This window comes from Rhipicephalus microplus, chromosome 9 (genome assembly GCF_043290135.1).
Source record: "Rhipicephalus microplus isolate Deutch F79 chromosome 9, USDA_Rmic, whole genome shotgun sequence".
Classification (NCBI taxonomy): domain Eukaryota; kingdom Metazoa; phylum Arthropoda; class Arachnida; order Ixodida; family Ixodidae; genus Rhipicephalus; species Rhipicephalus microplus.
The window spans coordinates 18,067,354-18,087,437 of NC_134708.1; the positions used below are offsets into that span (position 1 = coordinate 18,067,354).

Genomic DNA, 20,084 nt, shown 5'->3' on the forward strand with positions numbered 1-20,084 from the left:
CTTTCTATCAAACGAAACTGTCGATCCAACAGCTGCTTCTGCGAGCACCCCGAAAAAATAAAGGATACCACGGGTTCGCTAAGAGACCGAAGGGCTCGCTCACGCTCGCTCACACACACACTCAAACACACACACACACACACACACACACCCACACACACACACACACACACACACACACACACACACACACACACACACACACACACACACACACACACACAATATCTCTCTCTCTCTCTTACACACACAAACACACACACGCACGCAGCACAAACACACACACATGCACACACACACACACAGTGTGAACAACATTATGCGAGTCTTCACCTCAAGCGTAGTTACGCTCATTCAACCATTCATTAAACCGCATTGTTGAAAGTTAGCGCCGTGTATGTGTTCTCTGTGCTTTCTTCTCTGTCCCGTCCTGGATGCGCTATACCTCGAACAACATGAATAACCAACAAGCTCGCAGTGCAACCTTGGTCATTCAACCATTGCCTGCTGAAGCTTTCAAGGCTGTACATCTTATGTTACATCTCACCCCTTGTATAAGAAAAACAGGTCCTGCCCCTTCGCTCTTATTCCATTTATCGCACCACTTAGCTTTGCACGTTTCTGCTTTTTCTGCCACCAGTCAGCCCATGCATTAATCCTCACTACCGTCGTTCTCTCTTTCCATACTTCTTTGCTATTTCCTACGCTGCATGTCAACGTGGAAGTGCATGGTACGTCGACGCAAAAGAGAGGCATTCTATTCTCGCTAGCAGATTGACAGCGGTTTGAAGTTATGAAAGACCCAGATTTCTGCTTCATATACAAGGGAGCGCTGTTCCGGATCGTGGGGTGCGAGAAGGAGGTATGAGAGCAGAAAGGGAGGCCACCTTTATTATTATTATTTTGATGAGATGAGTACACCTACAATGAACCCACTAGAAACAGCGAGCTTCCAACGCGAGAATGCAGCAACCCCCCCCCCCCTCATCCTCTTTACATCCAAGCCAGAAAGCTGCGACCGTACAGCACCCCCCCCCCCCTTCTTAACGCCCCCCCCCCCCATTCCGCCTTCTGCGTTTACGCTTCCCATTAAAAAGAAAAGTCGATTATTCTCAACACAAGTCTGAGATATAACCCACCCTCCCCCGTTTCATGCGCCTTAACATCATCAACATTCGTGTTCCCGCGCTACAACGCGTACATGTCGTGGCTGATCCATTCTGAGAAGCGACGCGCGCATCTGTAGGTACATACAAGTATACATAACGTACACTCGAGACAGTTCGTTTGTACGAGGCACGGCCGAACGAGACGGGAACACGCACACACTTGCGGCCCGAGCAGCGCTTCTCCCATCAATCTGCCTGGTGTCAGTGGCGCGCAAGTTTTTCCCCGTCTGCCTGCGAAGGCCAGAGGCCCAACTCCAGTTGCACCCCGGCTGCGGGCCCCTCCCCGTAGAAGCCCACGCGCAGACAATGCAGACGCGTCTTCTGGTCCGTGAACAGAGCGTCGTTGCTCGGAGATGAGTACACCATTTTATAGAGCACACCTAAAGACACGGAGAAAGAAAAAGAAAGGAGGGAGCATTAAGTCACACGAGTGAAGCCAACCTCGTCGGCCCAACAAGTGATCAAAACGTCGGAGCTTGCGGTAGCCTTTAGTACTCTCGGTCATAAGAGTTTCCTTTAAATGCACGATAGAGGGAACTCTGGCGCTAGAGTCTATGGGAGCTGAAACGCACGGTGCTTCAGCGAGCATGGGAATGATGGGTACGTAGTACACGGATTTGTCTAATATTCGCACTTCTGGTCTGCTTTTGGCTCCGTCTGTGTTCGTGTGGCTTGGAGCTGTTTTTATTTTCACGAAACAAAAATCAGCAAATGTTTAGCGGTTGCGCTTCACCACCTTATTCTTTTAGACTTACCTTTCCAAATCGGATTACGGAGTTCAAAAGAATTCGTTCTTTTCTTCAAAAACAAAACCGAAACACAGCAATAAACGAAGCCGCAAGTACGATTCGCCGCCCGCAAGTGACGAAGACTAGGCAAATGTGTGAACTATACCCATCATTCCCATGGTCGCTTAACGATCACAGCGACAGCCATGGTCGCTTAACGATCACAGCGACAGAGTTTGTTCTAGTTCATTTAAGGAAACTCTATTCTCTCGGTGCTGTTCCGTTTTTGAAACACCTGCTTCAGCCGGCCAGTCTGCGCCGAACCAGCGCATTTCGATTAAAAGCTGCCGGGCGCCGTACTCCGAGGTATCGGGCAAGTCTCGTTTATTGCGTGATCTCACGGCAAAAGGTCACGTGGCTGACTTTGATGGCTTCGAAACGGGTTGGCTTGCCAAGGCTGGGTGCGTCCTCCTGTGTTTTGTCTTTTAAAGTCTGCTATAAAAGTCAGCATCAAGGGTAAATCCTTAGATGTCTCATCAAACGCAAATATAGCTCGTATAGTCGGCGTCAACACGAGTGATGCAAAAAAAAAAATCATTACGCCACCACATCACGTCGTCACGACGTTACAGAACGCCAAACAACTGTGACGCCATCGCCACGTCATACCACGTGATGTCCCACGATGACGTCATCACATGTCATTGCCCATTGATGGCATGTAATGGCGTCATCACGGAGGCAGCGCAAACCAAGGTGAGGTGCAAAAGGTACGCATTGCCTGCGATCCCGGAGGCTGTAGAAAGCTACACTGTTAATCAGGTCCTGCTTAAAGCGCTATAGATTCTGACCTAAGGGGCTGGGTAAGATGCAGCGGCCTCTCCACCTTACACTCTATCAGCGACGGTGTCGCTGATAGAGTGTATAGAGTGTCGGCTCGACATTGGCGTTTCACAGCGGCGTCTCGAGCACACATTTCCGGATGTTCTTGAGAGGTACCCAGCCAGCGAACGGTCGAGAGTGGGGCGCTATAGGACGGGAAAGTAGGGCACAGGGAGCAATACTATGAAGTGAACAAAACAAACATCTATCATCACACTCTATCATGTGACGGTGTCGGGGAATGAGGCTCTGCATGCAGGCGCGCGATGAACCAAACCCGCTGGCACGAGCTCGCGTTCGGGCCTGCGTAAGTGGCTAGTAGGACCGCGGACGTTTGTATATGAAAAATGCTTACCAATTTAGAGTACTTCGTACTCTACTATGGGGGGAGCATTAAGCCGTCTCAATACTTATACAACGGCTGTGTGTTTAGAATAAGTGGTTAAGAATTAGGAGTACTTGGTACTCTACTAGGGGAGAATGAAGCCGTCTCACGGCCCTTACACTTGCAAGGGCTTGTTGTGTTTAAAAAAAAGTGCTTAACGATTTACAATACTTGGTACTCTACTAAGGGAGAGCAAAGCCGTCCCAAGTATACCCGAACGTGTGTTTAGAAAAAGTGGTGAACGATTTTGAGTACTTGGTACTTTACTATGGGATAGCATAATACTTTCCCGTTCGCCTCACACTTGATGAGGCCGCGTCGACAAAAATTACGCCGTGACCGGGTTCACGAAGTTAGTCGAACTCTGATTAGACAACGTGTTCAACAATTTAGAGTACATGGTACTTTAACGTGGGACGTCATGAAGCCGTCCCAGTACTAAGCATCATTACTTTGCCCATGTGTGTTCAGAAAAAGGGGGTAACGATTTATAGTAGGTACTAGGAGGTACTCCACTATGGGAGAGCGTTATTCCCGTACACGGCAGAGCAAAAAGCCATCTCGCGGTCACACGTACCCCGCTTACACTGTCATTGACCGCTTACACTGTTAATGCAACTTATATGGGTAAAATTCATGCTGCCAACATACACCACCTTGCAAAGCCTGCGTGATTGGCGTAGTTAATAGGGAGCTTTAAAATAGCGCACCTCGAGCCCTTGCGGTGCGGTCGCTGCCACTGCGCATGCGTCGGGACGCGAACGACCATTCGCGTTTGCGGCCCGCCCGCGGGAAATCCGTAACAGCGTGCGGCGATCGCGGCCCACGAAGTGCTGTCTGTAGCCTCCGTGCATTCGGGTTTGCGGTCGGGGCGAAAGTCCCTAGACTTTTCCCTATGGTGAGCAAACACTATTCTAAAACTCAAATGGCGCCCGCAACTAAAGCAACGCCCGCAACACCTGCAAACGAAAAGCGTAAGGCCATAACACTGTTTGGTATAAAGAAAAAACAAGAACTTAAAACAACGGACGAAGAACTGAGAACCGCACGGAATGGGAAGGAATGCGAATATCGGGAAATGCAAATAATCACGTTTGTCGAGACAGTTCACTGACGAACTGCCTTTAGAAAACATTTAATAACATGTACACTGCAGCATTCGATTGGATTTTCGATGATACTGACTATCGGACATTCACATTCTAGAGCGTTCCTAAATAATATAATTAATGTCGACATCGCTTTTAATATCAGCTGAACATTTCCTTTTACGAAAAGGTCGTACTAAGGATGCGCAGGCATCTGCAGGTTCAGTACAACTTTCATTAAAGACCTAATGATAATGTGTAATGACATAGCAATATCTGGTGGTGCTTGACTTTCTTCTCTTTTTTTAGTTATTGGCCTCACTTGCTCGATCGGCTGAATGCGTCCAATCGCAGATAACTACACGACGCGGCCCTTTCGTTTTCTTTCTTTCTTTCTTTCTTTCTTTCTTTTTTTCTTTCTTTCTTTCTTTCTTTCTTTCTTTCTTTCTTCTTCTTTTTTTTTCTTTTTGATAGCGGCAGCTTACCGTTTAGGCTAGATTGTGAAAACTGAATTGCTGCCGTAGCATTTTATTAGCGTCACTTGTACTTTAGAGCAGTCCGAGAGCTGTGCATTGGTGAATAATACAAACGAACCTCTCAGCTTGTTCATCTGTGTTTGTTACAGCCGGTGATTATTTCCTGTGTATTGTTCGTCGTATACCGCCCGTTTGTTTACTTCCTCGTCTGAGTCCGGACTACGCTTCCCATGAGTTCTTCGCCTGAGGAGTAGCGGGCGTCACACGTGATGTCAACGACGCACCCCCCCCCCCCATGCACACACATACACTTTAATTGAACAGTGAGTCAAAAGTATCTGACATTATACAAATTTTATTAAGCTAACGACTGATCCAACACTAGATAATTCTGGAACGCGTTTGTGATAAGCCGTGTTCGCGACAAGCATTGAGAGCACTTTATAAGGGAACTCAATTTTAATTTTTTATATGTGGGGTTTTATGCCTCAGAACCACGCCGTAGTAGAGGGCTCGCAAAATTTCGACCATCTGGTGTTATTTAACGTGCACTGAGACAATACAGTACATGGGCCTCAATCATATCGCCTCAATCGATATGCGTCCGCCGCGGCCGGAATCGAACCCACGACCTTTTGGTCAGCAGCCAGTAACCCCAGCCAAGGATCCGTCAAGACGGACAGAACGATGCGAAAGAAAACTACGCCAAAGTGTAGGGGACATAATTTGTTTGTTTGTTTTTTCACTGTAGTATAACGACTTATCACCGAACTTGAAAGGAATTGAAGTGGACTAAAGTTCACCCTTTGGCGTCACTGGGACTTGACCCCACAAGATTATACAATTATTCGAACAGTAGTTTGATTTGGACGAGCCGGCATATGTTAGTTGTGGGTTCAAATCGGAATTATTTAAACTTAGAATTTTCCCAGCGTAGAATTCACGTCTGATGCTGTGTGAATTAAGCAACGACGGAGGGCCCTCAGTCGTACAAATTTTACGGGATATTTACATGTGTTTAATTCCTGGGGTCATTAGCCAGCGCCACTCGAATTCGCGGTGGCGAGTGTGGAACAATCTTTGTGCCAGAGGACGCAACGTGCGACTTGAAAGAGGGATTTTACTTCAAGGGCCCTTTACTGAAACAAAAAAAAAAATGCCCTTACCTCCACGAAGGGAATCGTGCGGACAGGCGAATGCATTGCGTATAGCATCCATAGCGGCGTTGCACGCGTGACAACGCAATGTTAGAAAACAAGCGTCTTCTGCTTTTTTTCTTCTTTTCTTACACCATGCAGCCAGTAGCGCAGTTCACCGCACGTGGCGTTTTTCTGTCGCGAAGAACGCGGTATCCGCTTCCAGATCTAGTAGCTAGCCTACACGGTTTAAAAAAAATACTATGAAGTGAACAAAACAAACATCGTTCTCGACTCGACGTTGGCGTTTCACAGCGGCGTCTCTAGCATACATTTCCCGATGTTCTTGAGAGGTTCCCAGCCAGCGAATGGTCGAGAGTGAGGCGCGATAGGACGGGAAAGTAGGGCACAGGGAGCAGTACTATGAAGTGAACAAAACAAACATCGTTCTCGGCTCGACATTGGCGTTTCACAGCGCCGTCTTGAGCACACATTTCCGGATGTTCTTGAGAGGTACTCAGCCAGCGAACGGTCAAATGAGGCGCGATAGGACGGGAAAGTGGGGCGCAGGGAACAATACTATGAAGTGAACAAACAAACATCGTTCTCGGCTCGACATTGGCGTTTCACAGCGGCGTCTCGAGCACACATTTCCGGATGTTCTTGAGAGGTACCCAGCCAGCGAACGGTCGAGAGTGAGGCGCGAGCGGACGGGAAAGTGGGGCGCAGGGAGGAGAGAGTGAACCGCAAGAAAAGGAGCGGCGAAGCACTGCACCTTACCCTCTCCTACACTATCTCGCACCACATGTTTCCGTTTCTAGAGTCGAGGGTAAGCGCGCGCGCCCGCAGCTGTAAAATACAGTAAAAACACGCGTTTACTAAAGGTCTACTAACAATCTCTTCAGAGTAAATTTTGACTGGACAGACTCTCGTTCATCCAATGTTCTCTCCGTTGAGCATATATCCTCATATTCAGCCGTGTCATTATTCTCGCGTTAGCCGACATACTGTCACTCAGCTCGTTCATGCCAGCCCCCGTCACGTACACTCACTTAGCGCGTAACAATGCTGTCGATTCCTTCATTAGAAACAGTGTACTACTACTATGCACTACCTCCTGACCCCCCGTGCGTTGATCTTATGTACTCGCATACAATGGCCGTGTCTATTATGATAGGCACTTAACAATGCGCGTTGTTTCTGAAGAAGCTCACACTACGACAATTCATATGAAAGACAAACGTTTTTAATATCTGCCTCTCAATAATGCCTCCGAGCGCTACGCGTTTGTGCCGCCGTTTCGTTCTAATTATGGCTCAGTGCGCCATTCGCCCACGTACCATACTGCATACACAGTGTAGTAGTACACGCATTGTGTTCATTGGTACGCGCGTCGTTATTTTAATGCATTTGTGACCTTTTTCGTAAATTCGGAACTTTCTCGTTGACGCGCATACGACGGTATCAGTTTTCTTGCACTCAGTGCCGGCAAAAATGGAAAGATGGGAACCTATCCCAGTATCAAGAAGCGACGCGGCGCAGGATGTCGCACGGTCTATGTGGAACACGCCTGGTTTTCTCCACATCCACGTTCACCGCATGGATACGCGCCTACGACTTATACTATTCCACCCATTACTCCGATCTGAGACGACCGTGCGCTGCTGCATGCGGCTTGTGGTGTCATTGGCGGACGCCTTGCTCGCTGCTTGGAACGGGCAGACAGTGCTGGATGTGACCATTGCGGCGCCTCAGAGACAGTCCCTCTCGGCAGTGCTTGCACGCATGGACGACCAGCAGCTTTCCGAGGAATGAATCTCGGAAGATCGAGCATCACGCGGCAAAGAGACGAAGCGGCCGCTGAAGTTTCTGCGAGCGACCCAGTTCAGAGCGTCGAAGGATTAGCCTGCGTGTCACTGATCGCGAAGATACGACATAAAGGACAGGCAGCCATCTTTTTGCGCTTGCGTAAACAGTGTATACCGTCGTGATCAATGACAGAGGCGCACTGCATGCACACGCGCGTACCCTAATCCATAACGTGCACGTCGCTATAGAGAAACGGTGCTGCAGCGTTGACATGGTAAGGCGACGCCAAAAGTTCACGGAACGCGCGATCCGACAAGGCGCTGAATTTTTTTCGAGCAGCTGGTGACCGCATCCAGTCACACTGCACAGTACTATGATATCCACGTGTATATGATGCCTGTGTCGGAAATGTAAATACTGGGCTGCTTGCTCAGCCCTTTGAAGTATTCAGTACTTTCTTGTCTATCATCGAGCTCCATACAGATTTTCGCGGCTGACTTCACAGGAATGTCAGTAGATTTGACAATTATTATATTGACGTTCGAAGTTTCTCCTAACTATCACAGCATGCGCGGACTTTCTCGACGTCTCGCCTACTGATTTAGAGTTCCGAAGAAACACTGGTTTCTTGGAACTGGCATGACACACCTATCACGCGAATGTACATGCAGTACGCAAACCTCAGCTAGTCACCGCCAGACTTCTATCGTTCAAATAACGCGGCACGTGGGATTATAAAGTGAAATGGCAGTTTAAGAAAAAAAAAGAACTATATACGCCACCCCGACAAGAAAAAAAAAAAGAGACGCACGTTTCACGCCGGGTTCCAGGAATCGCCGCCACCTTTCCGTTTGACCCAAGTGCGTCAGCGAATGCGGCGGAGGCATGCACTCATTGTGTTTATTGTAATTTACTTTTGTCCGCGCGGTTTTCCTGGAACCCGGTTGCGCCCACCGTTCTCTCTTGATTGTAGTTTTCTCCCAGATGGTTATTTTTAATTATTTTGAAAGGGTGAAGACTTAACGAAAATCTTTTTTTTTAAATATACGTATAAATAAAACAGGTGCACACGTTTAATTTCATTCCTCGCCTCATTTTGTGACGTAGGAGGATTCATATACGTAGCTCGCCGCGGCGGAACGCGATGCATGTAACTACATTCGTGTAGCCTTTGTCTTTTTCCCTTTATCAGCCACAGACGGTATAGTTCTCGAAGGTGGCCTGAGACTTTGGCCAAAAAAGAAAAATAGATTTGAGAGTTTCCAGTCATATGATACAGCATTTGTTTATCTTTTGTAAAGTGTATACCACGTTTTGAAACTCGCTGTTTCATGGATAACCTTTGGTCCTTTCTCTTTAAAACGTTTGCAGGAAAAGTATAGGTACGTGTGCCAGCGTTTTTTTTTTTTTTTGAAAAATTTTTGCGTGGTTGTGTATTCAATTTCCCAATAACTACATAAAAGCATCAGCAAACAATAAAATATTATCGCATCTGTTAACTGGTGGCATTTACATAACTGGGACTAGAATTAGCTCCCTCGATTAGTTCGCATTTTTTCGTCTACAAAAGACCATTCATAGGTGACAACTTTCATACCTCGACAAACGTAACAAAAAACAAAAAACAAACATAAGAAGCCTAGTCCCTGTTGCACGCTCACAATTCTAGCTTCACCTCTGTAAGGCTCTGGTACTACCATTTTAAGAAATTGACATGCTCAGTGTTTAGTAGTTCTTAAGCAAAACAGCGTATATAGAGAACAACTATGACAAAAAATAAGGGGAAAACGCTAAATGCAATTTCAAGCTAATCTCAACCTCCAACGCAACATTTGTCTGTACCTTCGAAATTCCTTGCAAGTTTCATAGCCGTAGATTTTACTACTGCTGTAGAGCCAAACTTTCGAACTCATTTTCAAAGCCTCACCCCAATTAACCTTGAGTGCACTAGCTTGTCTAGGTGGGACTGGTTGGCTAGCTTGCTTAGTTTGTATATGATCTTGAAGAACACAACACTAAGTTTAAGAAACATGGACAATCCAGTAACGATGCACAATAACACAGGCGGTGAACATCAGCGCAGTGCTGTATAACCCTGTATTGTGTGTCCATATTTTTCTCTCTTTTTTTTTTCAATTTTTCGTTGACGTTCTCAAGATATTAAGAAAAATATGCCGTACGTGTAGTCTTGCCGCAAGAACGACGCGTTAACAGGCGAAGCCCGACTTGTGCGGGATTTGAGTGGGGAGGGGAAGGAACCTTACGTCACAGCTTGACTTTCGACACAGCAGTATCGCACTATATATGGAGCATTACGTTTCTTTTTTACTTTTTTTTTGTTCTGAAGAAGCTCGACTCCCAGTTGCACTTTAGCGCTGTCCTGCCTTTTCGCTGAGCCAATTTGCCTCATTCGTCATGTTTAAACACCTGTCGTCGACACACAAACATTCACACTCACAGCCTGCTTCAACTGCGATATAAAACACAGCAATGACGTCAAACGAACTAAGTTACACTGTGTAGGCACATATTTGTTGCTGAGCTGCGTTGCCGACCGCAGCTGGCGCTGAGATTCACCGCTACGTAGGAAGGAAGGAAAATAGGAGAAAAAGAACGGCAGGGAGGTTAACCAGCCTATAGGCAGCCGGTTTGCTACCCTGCGCATGGGAGAGGGATGAGGGAGATGAAAGAGAGCAGAGAGGGAAGAGAGAAACACAGCACATTCGGCAGCACACGCGCGCACACGTAGCCGCTACGAGGCTTTGAGTATCTCCGGAAGCGCCACCACACGGCTTTACTACTGAACGCTGCCAGCGCGAGCAGTGACATAGCCAGAAGTTTTCTTCGGAGGCTGGTTAAACCATTCCTAATGTACGTTTCTGTGTGTGTTTGTATGTGTGCGTATGTGTACTCATATGTGAAATTTAAAAATTCGACAAAAGTGCTTCACACCCCCTCCCTCCCCCAGACTACGCCAGTGATATCGAGCGAAAGATAGTCACACTCTCTACACAAAGACGAGCAGTGAATGCGATAGCATTGATATGTGGGGTTTAACGTCCCAAAACCACCATATGATTATGAGAGACGCCGTAGTGGAGGGCTCCGGAAATTTCGATCACCTGCGGTTCTTTAACGTGCGCCCAAATCTGAGCACACGGGCCTACAACATTTCCGCCTCCATCGTAAATGCAGCCGCCGCAGCCGGGATTCGATCCCGCGACCTGCGGGTTAGCAGCCGAGTACCTTAGCCACTAGACCACCGCGGCGGGGCAGTGAATGCGATAGCAACAAACTGGAATCTTATTCGAAACTAAGCCTGGCCGCTAACTTTATTGGGACTCACTGGCGTAAGGAAATACTATACGGCCACTTCAGGGAGCGAAGCGCTCTCATTAACTTCGACACCATTCGCTGAGCAAGCGTTAAGAGCCCAGCGCGTACAAGGAAATGAACTGACTGTTCATCTCAGTCACGATCAGCGCGCGCTACTTTTGATCAAAGTTCGCAGTATGCCTTCCACACCCCGCCAAGCGCCTTCACCCTAACTAGCTGGCCGGTGCGTTCCATGTCTGCTTGAACCGCCCTCATCAACAGAGTTTTCAAGCTTTCGCTCGCACACGAAACATACGACGCGTCTTGTGACGTTATCCATTTGGACGTTATATGGAACATGACGGCGACGGCGGGAACTCGTTTCAAGCGTCCATGTAATTACTAACGCATTGAAAGTCATTTAGGCCGCGAGCAACGAAGGTCAATCGAGTCCATTTACACTGATAAAAAGTTTTCTTTGAGATGCAGTCGTGAACTCCACGTTTGGCGACGAGGCAGTGAGTGCGATATGACGACAATGGAACGTCCACAAAGGCACGGTTGTCACTGTGACGATTTACGGCGACTCAGCGACATAGGTGGAAAATAATGAAGGCGGTGTGACGACATCAGGACGACGGCACTGCAGGACCACTGCAAGTGCATGACGACGATTAGCAGGATAACGTGACAATACGAGCCAATCGGTACAACTCCATTGATAAAACAGCGCAATGAAAACACGGGGAATCGAGAAGTAGACACCATGCAAGCGCTGTCGAAGAGACGCGATCGTCCTGTGCTTACGTGTCCGTGTTTTCTTTGCGCTTACAGTATGTGAAACAGCGGTGCTCACCGCACTGTCAGCCATGTGGACATCTTACCCTACAACCGCTGCGCCCGCTGTTCGACCCGGGAGCGGCGAATTGGCCGGCCGTTGGCGACGGTGTAGTGGAAAGGAGAAGGCCATTATATCACGTGTTCAAACGCGGCAGCGCCCGTTCACCGCTGCTTAAAACAGTCTATTATTCGTTCTACTCTGAAATGCTATGAAAATCGAACATTTAGAATTAACTTAGTGAATGAAACAAAAAATTATTTCCACGCCATGGCCTCTAGCTTCGCAGTTGAACTCAGTAGGCCATCGTAAAGTACAGCTACCACTTTTAAGCGCGACGGGCCGCAGGCTGTTTCGAGCTGCCAAGCGGGAAGCCATGCGCTCAACGCGAATTCCAAGTACTACAGAGTGGGCGATTTAGTGGATTATAATGTCGTATATAGCTATAGTGGAGCTAAGTTTGGGCCCGAAGAGGCAACAACGAAGACCGGAGACGCAGGGTACACGATGAGTGCTCACGTGTTGCCTGTGTTTACATTTTAGGGGTGAGGCATAACCAAGAAAAGACGAGAATAAAGGAAAACAGTATCTCTCAAACAGTATAATTAGACGGCGCTGTCTCAAAAAAGTGCGAACTGCAGTCGTGTGAGGATATTCTTGATGGCGCTGTACCGCTACTCTCCGATTGGCTGCTGCGCGGGTTGTGCCTGGGTGCGGGAGGAAGGAGTGCCTCCCTCAGTCTCCTGGATAATCGCCGTACGTGGCGCACGGCTTCCTTGGCTCGCGTCTCGTCGGTGTTACCCGCGCGCCGTCGGCATTCTCGAACGCGATCGGACACATGGACGGATGGACGGGCGGACGCTTCGCCCCACTCATCCTCATTCAGTTTGTGGATACGCTGCGATTTTTTTCCCGCTGTTGCCTCTTCATGCTCAAACTGAGCTGTGCTATAGTTATACGACATTGTGAATTCCAAGATGCGCGGTGCATTGAATTCCTGCAGGAGTTGACGCATGTTCCACAGAATCTAATACCGCCGGTTTTAAGCGGGCGAACTCGCATAGATGACTCGGTACAAGACCTGGTGTCAAGCAAAATTAATGGGGCGTTTAAGAGTCAATTTCATGAGTTTTCTTGATTTTTAAAACTTTATTTGGGAGTTTCAAACACAGACGGTCTACGATGGCAAGGCTGACGGCATAAAATTTATCTCCTTGACCGAGACATTGTAGACAACAGCTGGGCTATAGTGGAAACCTTCATGCGTCATACATTTTAGCGCTTCAAGAGAAATAGAGAGAAAGCAAACTTCCAGTTCACTCGTATTTTTTGCTTTGCTAATATTTTAAAAGGGCTGAGCAACATTCTTTAGCATGGCTAGAAAACACTGCCCATTGGTAGTCGGGGTACCTTAGAACATGTGCTCCGAACATTATTAGCGCATCAAGTGAACTCGAAATTAAAATAATTACCAAAGTTAGCTAAGTTTCACTTCCTGTTCTCTCTACCACGACCATAGGCTGATTTGAGCGTCGTGAGCTTCATAGTTACCGTGGCCCCCGCGAGATGCCACCACGTGACCGCGCCTGCTTGGGTGTCTCGATGTGCGCGCGCCGCTATAGCGCGTGCGATCACATCGAAGGTGAGTGACGCGTTCGAAGTTCGAAGAAAAAAAAAACTTTAAAAATGCTCAAGGTCACGGCAAGCTCTGTCGAAAGGACGTACCTTCTCGCCCCTTTGGCGTGCCCTCCCGCATAGCTTTCAGTGCTCTCGCTGGTACGGAAGAAGATAGCGAGCATTGTGGAAGAAGAGCGCTGGTACGGGAGGAGATCATCGTGGAAGAAGAGGGGCACGGTACGCAACTGGAGTCCTCCAATCCGTGTTACGTACCACGCCCATCTTCTCCCATAACGAATCGCTACCAACCAGTCCAAATGGCTGCTTTGCTACAAGAGATAGAGAGCGCTTAAAGCGTGCGACAAATACCTGCAACGCTGCTCATACCCGACATATTCTAATATTTTGTTGCAGTTGATTCGTGATGCAATGAACTCCTATAACGATCCTATTCGATCATTACTTGAAGAAGTATAGATTAATATTAATTTTTTTTATAACAATTTACGGCTTTTTACGAGCTAAAACCACGATATGGTAATGAAATACGCCGTATAGAGGGCCACGAAAATGTTCACTATATCTGACGCTCCTAAACGTGAATGCACTGGCATCGCACAGTGCTTGAGCTTTTCGAACGTCGCCTCTGCTGAAATGCGATCGTCGTGGCCACAATCGAGATCACGACCTGCGGGACAGAAAAATGTTGCAGGACTCCTCTAAAAACGAAATTCTCACCTGCCTCATGGGACGCGTAATGTGACCGTCCGGGGGCGTCGAAAAGCACGTACGGAAAAATGTCATAAAAATTATCAGCCACATTAAGAAAGACGCTGGCCCGATAAAATCTTCACCATCGTCATCAGCCACAGCATCGACAAAGAAGCTGGCCTTGAAAAGGCGGCATGCGGTACTATGCTTACGTGAAATTCTCACCTATAACAAAGATGTTGATAGCTTTTGCTTTCAATTCGTCTAGGAGATAACGATAGATAAGGTTGGATAGCAAACGATAACGGTGGGTCACCTCATACGAATGCATACAGAGTCAAGTGGATATAGACAAATACACAAAAAATCGACAACTCGGGATCGAGTTCAATTGATTGATTGATTGATATGTGGGGTTTAAAGTCCCAAAACCACCATATGATTATGAGAGACGCCGTAGTAGAGGGCTCCGGAAATTTCGACCACTTAAGGTTTTTAACGTGCACCCAGGCCTACAACATTTCCGCCTCAATCGGAAACCCATCGGTATCGAGTTCCGGCATTGGCGATATAGCATTTCAACGAAGGCTAAATATTAGGCAAGTCTATGTCTCAATAAAAATAAATACGAGAAGGCAGTCCATACTTAGACTCGAGAGCGCGTTCATGAACCCCGGGTGATAAAAATTTCCGGAGCAGTCCACAATTGTGCTCTTCATAATCATATGATGGTTTCGGCTGATAAAACCACAGAAATTCATATTTTAGAGGCGAAGCTCCTTAAGGCGTGGGCTGTGCATCCCCTGTATGTAGCCACCTCTCGTTTAGTTCTTGCAGCGTTCACTAGATGGCGGTACTTGTAGCGGACGAAGAAAAGATGCAAGATGTTATAAACTAGACGGCGCTACTTGTAGTTGATGATGAAAGATGCGAGATATTATGAAATAGGAATGATGTCACATACGGCGCGTGTCAGCGGCGGAAGGCAATCGTTCGATTTAGTGCGGCGACGTACGCTAGGGGGAGCGTTGTAATAAAATCGAGTGGGCGAAACGTACGGATGATTCATGGATTGCCAGGTTTACTTCCGGAGCTTCGCCCACTCATCATCATTCACTTTGTGGATATGGCGACACCTTTTTTTGCTTCTTTCTCTGCAAAACAGCCCCTTCGATTTCGTATAGCGTGCCCCACGTCGCAGTACTCACGCGCAGGTGGCGTGCTAGTCGAAAGAGGTCCGTTATAAAGGTCTCAATAAAGGACGTCGGATGATATTTTCGAAAACTACGTATCTATACGCGATATATGTCAGAGCAACGCGTGAAATCCCTACACCGAAACGTTTCACGGAGCTTTCGCGTGCTTCGGGAAATACCGGTCCTCCGATGAGCACGCGCAGTATAACGCGTCGGCGAGCGGCTGCCAGTGCGCTAAGTGCATGGTGACCATTTACGCGACGCCCAAGTTGGCCATCGTTAGCGTAACTTCCCAATATCGCACTCGTAAAGTATCAGTAATGCGTGAATAACAATTTATCTACTTTTTTACTTTGCTTTGTTTTTCTTGATGATTGCATTACTGTACTGTCCTTCCCGATATTGCACTTTTAAGCGCCATTGCTGCCGTCACATCCGGGCTTCTGTGGTTACTTGTGTATCAGTTCTTTTTTCTTTATAGCTTAAAGGATTTTCTTTTAGTGCTGTCATTGTATGAGAGGAGATGCGCGAGACGGTTGTAATATTTAGTATATACTGATACGCGTCACTATAAGAACAAACAATAATAAACCATCGTTGGCGTTTAATGTGCCGAAGACGCGATACGATTGTGAGGGATGTCGTAGCGGAGAATTCCGGAAATTCGGACATCCTGTAGTTTTCTTTAACGTGCACCTAAATGTATACATACACAATGTACATCCAAAGTACGGCCTCTGTGGCTGGGATTCGATCTGGCGACCTTTAATAGAGCACCATCACTATACTGTACCACCAAGGTGGGTGCGTTCGGAAATAAACGTGGTTTGAACGCGCCACGGTGTCTAGTGGCTGAGGCACTCGACCGCTGATCTGCAGGCCGCGGGTTCGAATCCCCACCGCGGCGGCCGGACTTTCGATGGAGGCGAAAATGATTTAGGTCCACGTGTTTAGATTTAGGTGCACGTTAAAAAAAAACACACAGGTAGTCGAAATTTCCGGAGCCTTCCACTATCATGGTTCACCTCCGGAACTCCGGAGCCTCTCTCATAATCGTATGATAGTTTTGTGACGCTGAACCCCGGCAGTTATTATTACTGCACATACATGGTTTGAAGGTAACGCTTGCGCTGTCTATACGTCTCTATTTTGCCTATATGTGTCTAACGCGCCCCTCGTTCGAGAAGATGATTTATCGAGGGCTTTATGAGCTACGGAGTGCCATGTCTGTACGCTAATCTGTCTGATCGAGGCTTGGAAGCAAGAGACACACGGACGTCAACAGATCGCTTCTTTTCTCGGAACTGATTTTTCGCGCGGCGATTTAGCACTCGTGATTCATCGAAAGACTCCGGCGCAGCAAGCTGGTGAAGACGACGGACGCTCAATAACGGATCGGTTTTATACGCTTTAGATCGCAGCTCTTGAAAATGTCGACGGCGTGTAATTTATTCCGGAAGCAAAGACCTTTACGAGTACGAACTGACGCGCGGTTAAAAGATTAGCAACGCGTCATTTAAAAAAATAATATTATTAATAAAAAGAAATGATAAGCGCGCCACAGCTGTCTCAGATACACGAGCAGGCAGTCATGTTGGAATTATCCGATTACAGTGGCATTTGATGCATCAAAGTCAATCGAAATGCGTAGTATATACTATTTTACTTGTAAGACACATGGAAGGCACTACCATGCATATGTTAAGCGTTTTTTTTTTTCGGGAAGAAAGGGGGGGGGGGGGGCGTCTATCGCGACGGGAATTACCAAGTCCATGAAACATCGAATGCACCAACCTAACGCTTTTCATACGTATGCGTTTACCGTAGATCTGTTCGTCTGTTTCTCAAAATACAAAACAGCAAGACTACATGCAGCACGATATGGAGCACCGAAACTCGTCCGTAAAGAATACGAACAAAACTTTTGCCGGCCTGACGTCTCAAAGCCACCATTTGATCACGAGCGAAGCCGTATAAGCGGCTACGGAAATTTGACGATATGCAAGGTCCTCAAGGATTGTCGCCTCAATCAAGTATGCGACCGACCGCCGCGGCTGGGATTCGATCCCGCGACCTGTGAGCATAAGATAGTCTATATGATAGGGGTAGGTAACCTCTTGAACCGGAAGGCCGAATTGCATGAAACTAACGAAGTCGAGGGCATCCACGGCAAATCGGATGTGGAGGGGGGGGGGGGACGCTTTGTAGGCAAAAGAAAAAAAATCGGCCAATCGAAGAGTGTTATCTATAATCAATAAATGCAGATCATTATCAATTGATAAATATAATCGTTATCAACAGAACTAGAAAACAAGATTTATCAATAATCTTAAGACGTGAGCTGCATGTTGAGTGTGAAGACGCGGTATACAAAATCCGGCTGAAAGTGATTCTTTTTGCTTCCGTCTATTTGACGCAAAAAATGCCACGTAGGCCTTCGTGCGGAGGGCCACATAATACTGGCCCGATTGGCGCATGCGGCCCAAAGGTGGCCTGTCCGGATCCTGCATAGTCTATTTACTAGGCCCGTCGCTGATAAGTACAACATCCGTCGATGCAGAAAAGCTTTGATATGTGGGATTTAACGTCCCAAAAACCACCATATGATTATGAGAGACGCCGTAGTGGAGGGCTCCGGAAATTTTGACCACCTGGTGTTCTTTAACGTGCACCCAAATCTGAGCACACGGGTCTACAACATTTCCGCCTCCATCGGAAATGCAGCCGCCGCAGCCGGGATTCGATTTCGACACCTGAGGGTCAGCAGCCGAGTACCTTAGCCACTTGACCACCGCAGCGGGGCTCGATCCAGAAAAGCGAGTTGCTACACAGCAGGACGCAGATGAGAACGACCCAGCGCGAGGCGAACCTGAAAAGAGTCTGGTGTTCTCGTTCTCATGCTTGTACTCGCACAATCGTAGCATACACTGCAGTTTCCTACCGGTTACAAACGTCGTTGTCGAAAGTTTAGGGACCACAAGGTCCCAGAAAAATGTTTAAGTTCCCCAGAAGTTTGTGACTGTATTCAATTCGACCCTGCCACAGTCGCCTGGTGGTTACCATGCTCTGTTGCTGAGCCGAGGGTCGTGGGATCAAATCCCGGCTAAGGCGGCCGAATTTCCAATTGAGGCGAAAATTCTGGAGGACGGCGTACTTGGTTTTAGGTGCGCTTTGTGTGCAAATTACCCCGGGTGGTCGAAATTCACAGATTTCTCCGCTACGGTCTCCCTCACAATCGTAAACGTGATTCTGGGACTTTAGACACCTAACAATAACCAGAAATAATAATACAAACCGGATGGTTCGATTATGCTGAACGTCCCCGCTTTTCCTCTCATTTGTAACCGTTTCTCTGGCTCGTGAAAATTCGTAACGTTCTTTTTTCTCCGCTCAGGTCTCAATCACAATCACATCGCGATTTCGGGACGTAAAACCAGAAACATTATTGAATACAAACGCGCAGTCGGGTTGAAAATTTTAGAGACAACAACATCTGAGAAAGCTCCGAATTTTCCGGCAATGTAATAATATTTGTTGGGTAATTGTTATCCCAAAACAAGGAAAGGATTATGAACGAAGCTGTAACGGTGTGCTCCAGAAATTTTGGACGATCCGGCATTCTCTGTGAAGAACCCAAATAATAAGAAGAACACGGGCCTCGAGTATGTCGTTTCCATTTTGATGCAGCCGCTCCGGCTGCAGGGACCAAATACGGCGGCGTTCGTGTGGGCCGTCGAGCGCCATACCTTACACCGCGACAGGTCTCTGACGGACCCTGAACTTTTGACGTCTCCTGTACGTGCATACCGGATGACTGATTATCGCCGGATGACTTATAGGTTTCTTCCGCGTTAGTTTCTTTTTTTTTCCTTTGCTTAACGCCGGTTGCTACATACACACATACCAAGCGTTCCAGTATGCCAACTTATTCCCAGGAATTTTAGACATAACATGTCGCTCCATCTCTCGGCGGCGGCCGGGTAACCTCGCCGGAACTGAATGGGAAGCGCACGAAAAAAATTCATATCTCACGAGCCAGACACGATATCAAAAACGACTCTCGGTTTATGATACTACGCAACCACCACAACATTCGACGCCTAATTTCAATAACGTGCCTTCCTTCCCATCCTTCCCAGACAATCTGAATATTTTTCCACACAGCCAATGGGATCGGACCCGATTTCGACACACTTTGGCCTCTTTACACATCGATTGCAATGCTTAGAAAATAGATTTCAAAATCGACTCCCGGTTTTAGATTGGCCGATAAACGATCTTTTGATTGATACAATGCGTTATTTCGTAGCTAAAAACCATGTAGCTTCCTGAGCTAGCAACATTCTCAAATCACCAAATCACGAGAGACGACGATAACGTTGTTTTTTTTTTCTTTCGTAAGTATACTCACGGTTATCCGTGAAAACGAGGCGTAGCCGCAGCGCTATAGTGCCGGAGGAAGGAAACAAACAAGCAAACAAACAAATTACACAACACGCCACGCACTCGCCTTCGGGAGACGCCAACGCGCGAATGATCGACCTGCAGCTCACAATTTCGAGAGCGCTCGAGAGACGACGCGGATTTCCGAGTACAGCGATCGCGGCGCCCTGCGCAAGATTTAATCGCATCTGCAGGCCGTCTTAATTGTTCGTCGCCCTATCCGCGACGACAGGCACACGAAACAAAGGATGCCTTTCGTTTCGCCAGAAGTGCCGCACGCGTGACATTATC

At 47.4% G+C, this 20,084-nt stretch overlaps 1 long non-coding RNA gene across 1 annotated transcript in view; it reads right to left on the reverse strand.

The window, feature by feature from the left end:
* Positions 1-19,879, reverse strand: part of LOC142771566 (uncharacterized) — a 33,595-nt gene extending 13,716 nt beyond the window's left edge. Inside the window, exon 1 of the long non-coding RNA XR_012885994.1 lies at positions 19,762-19,879. This is a non-coding gene — a long non-coding RNA (uncharacterized LOC142771566). The remainder of the gene's footprint in view (positions 1-19,761) is intronic.
* Positions 19,880-20,084: the final 205 nt, after the last annotated feature.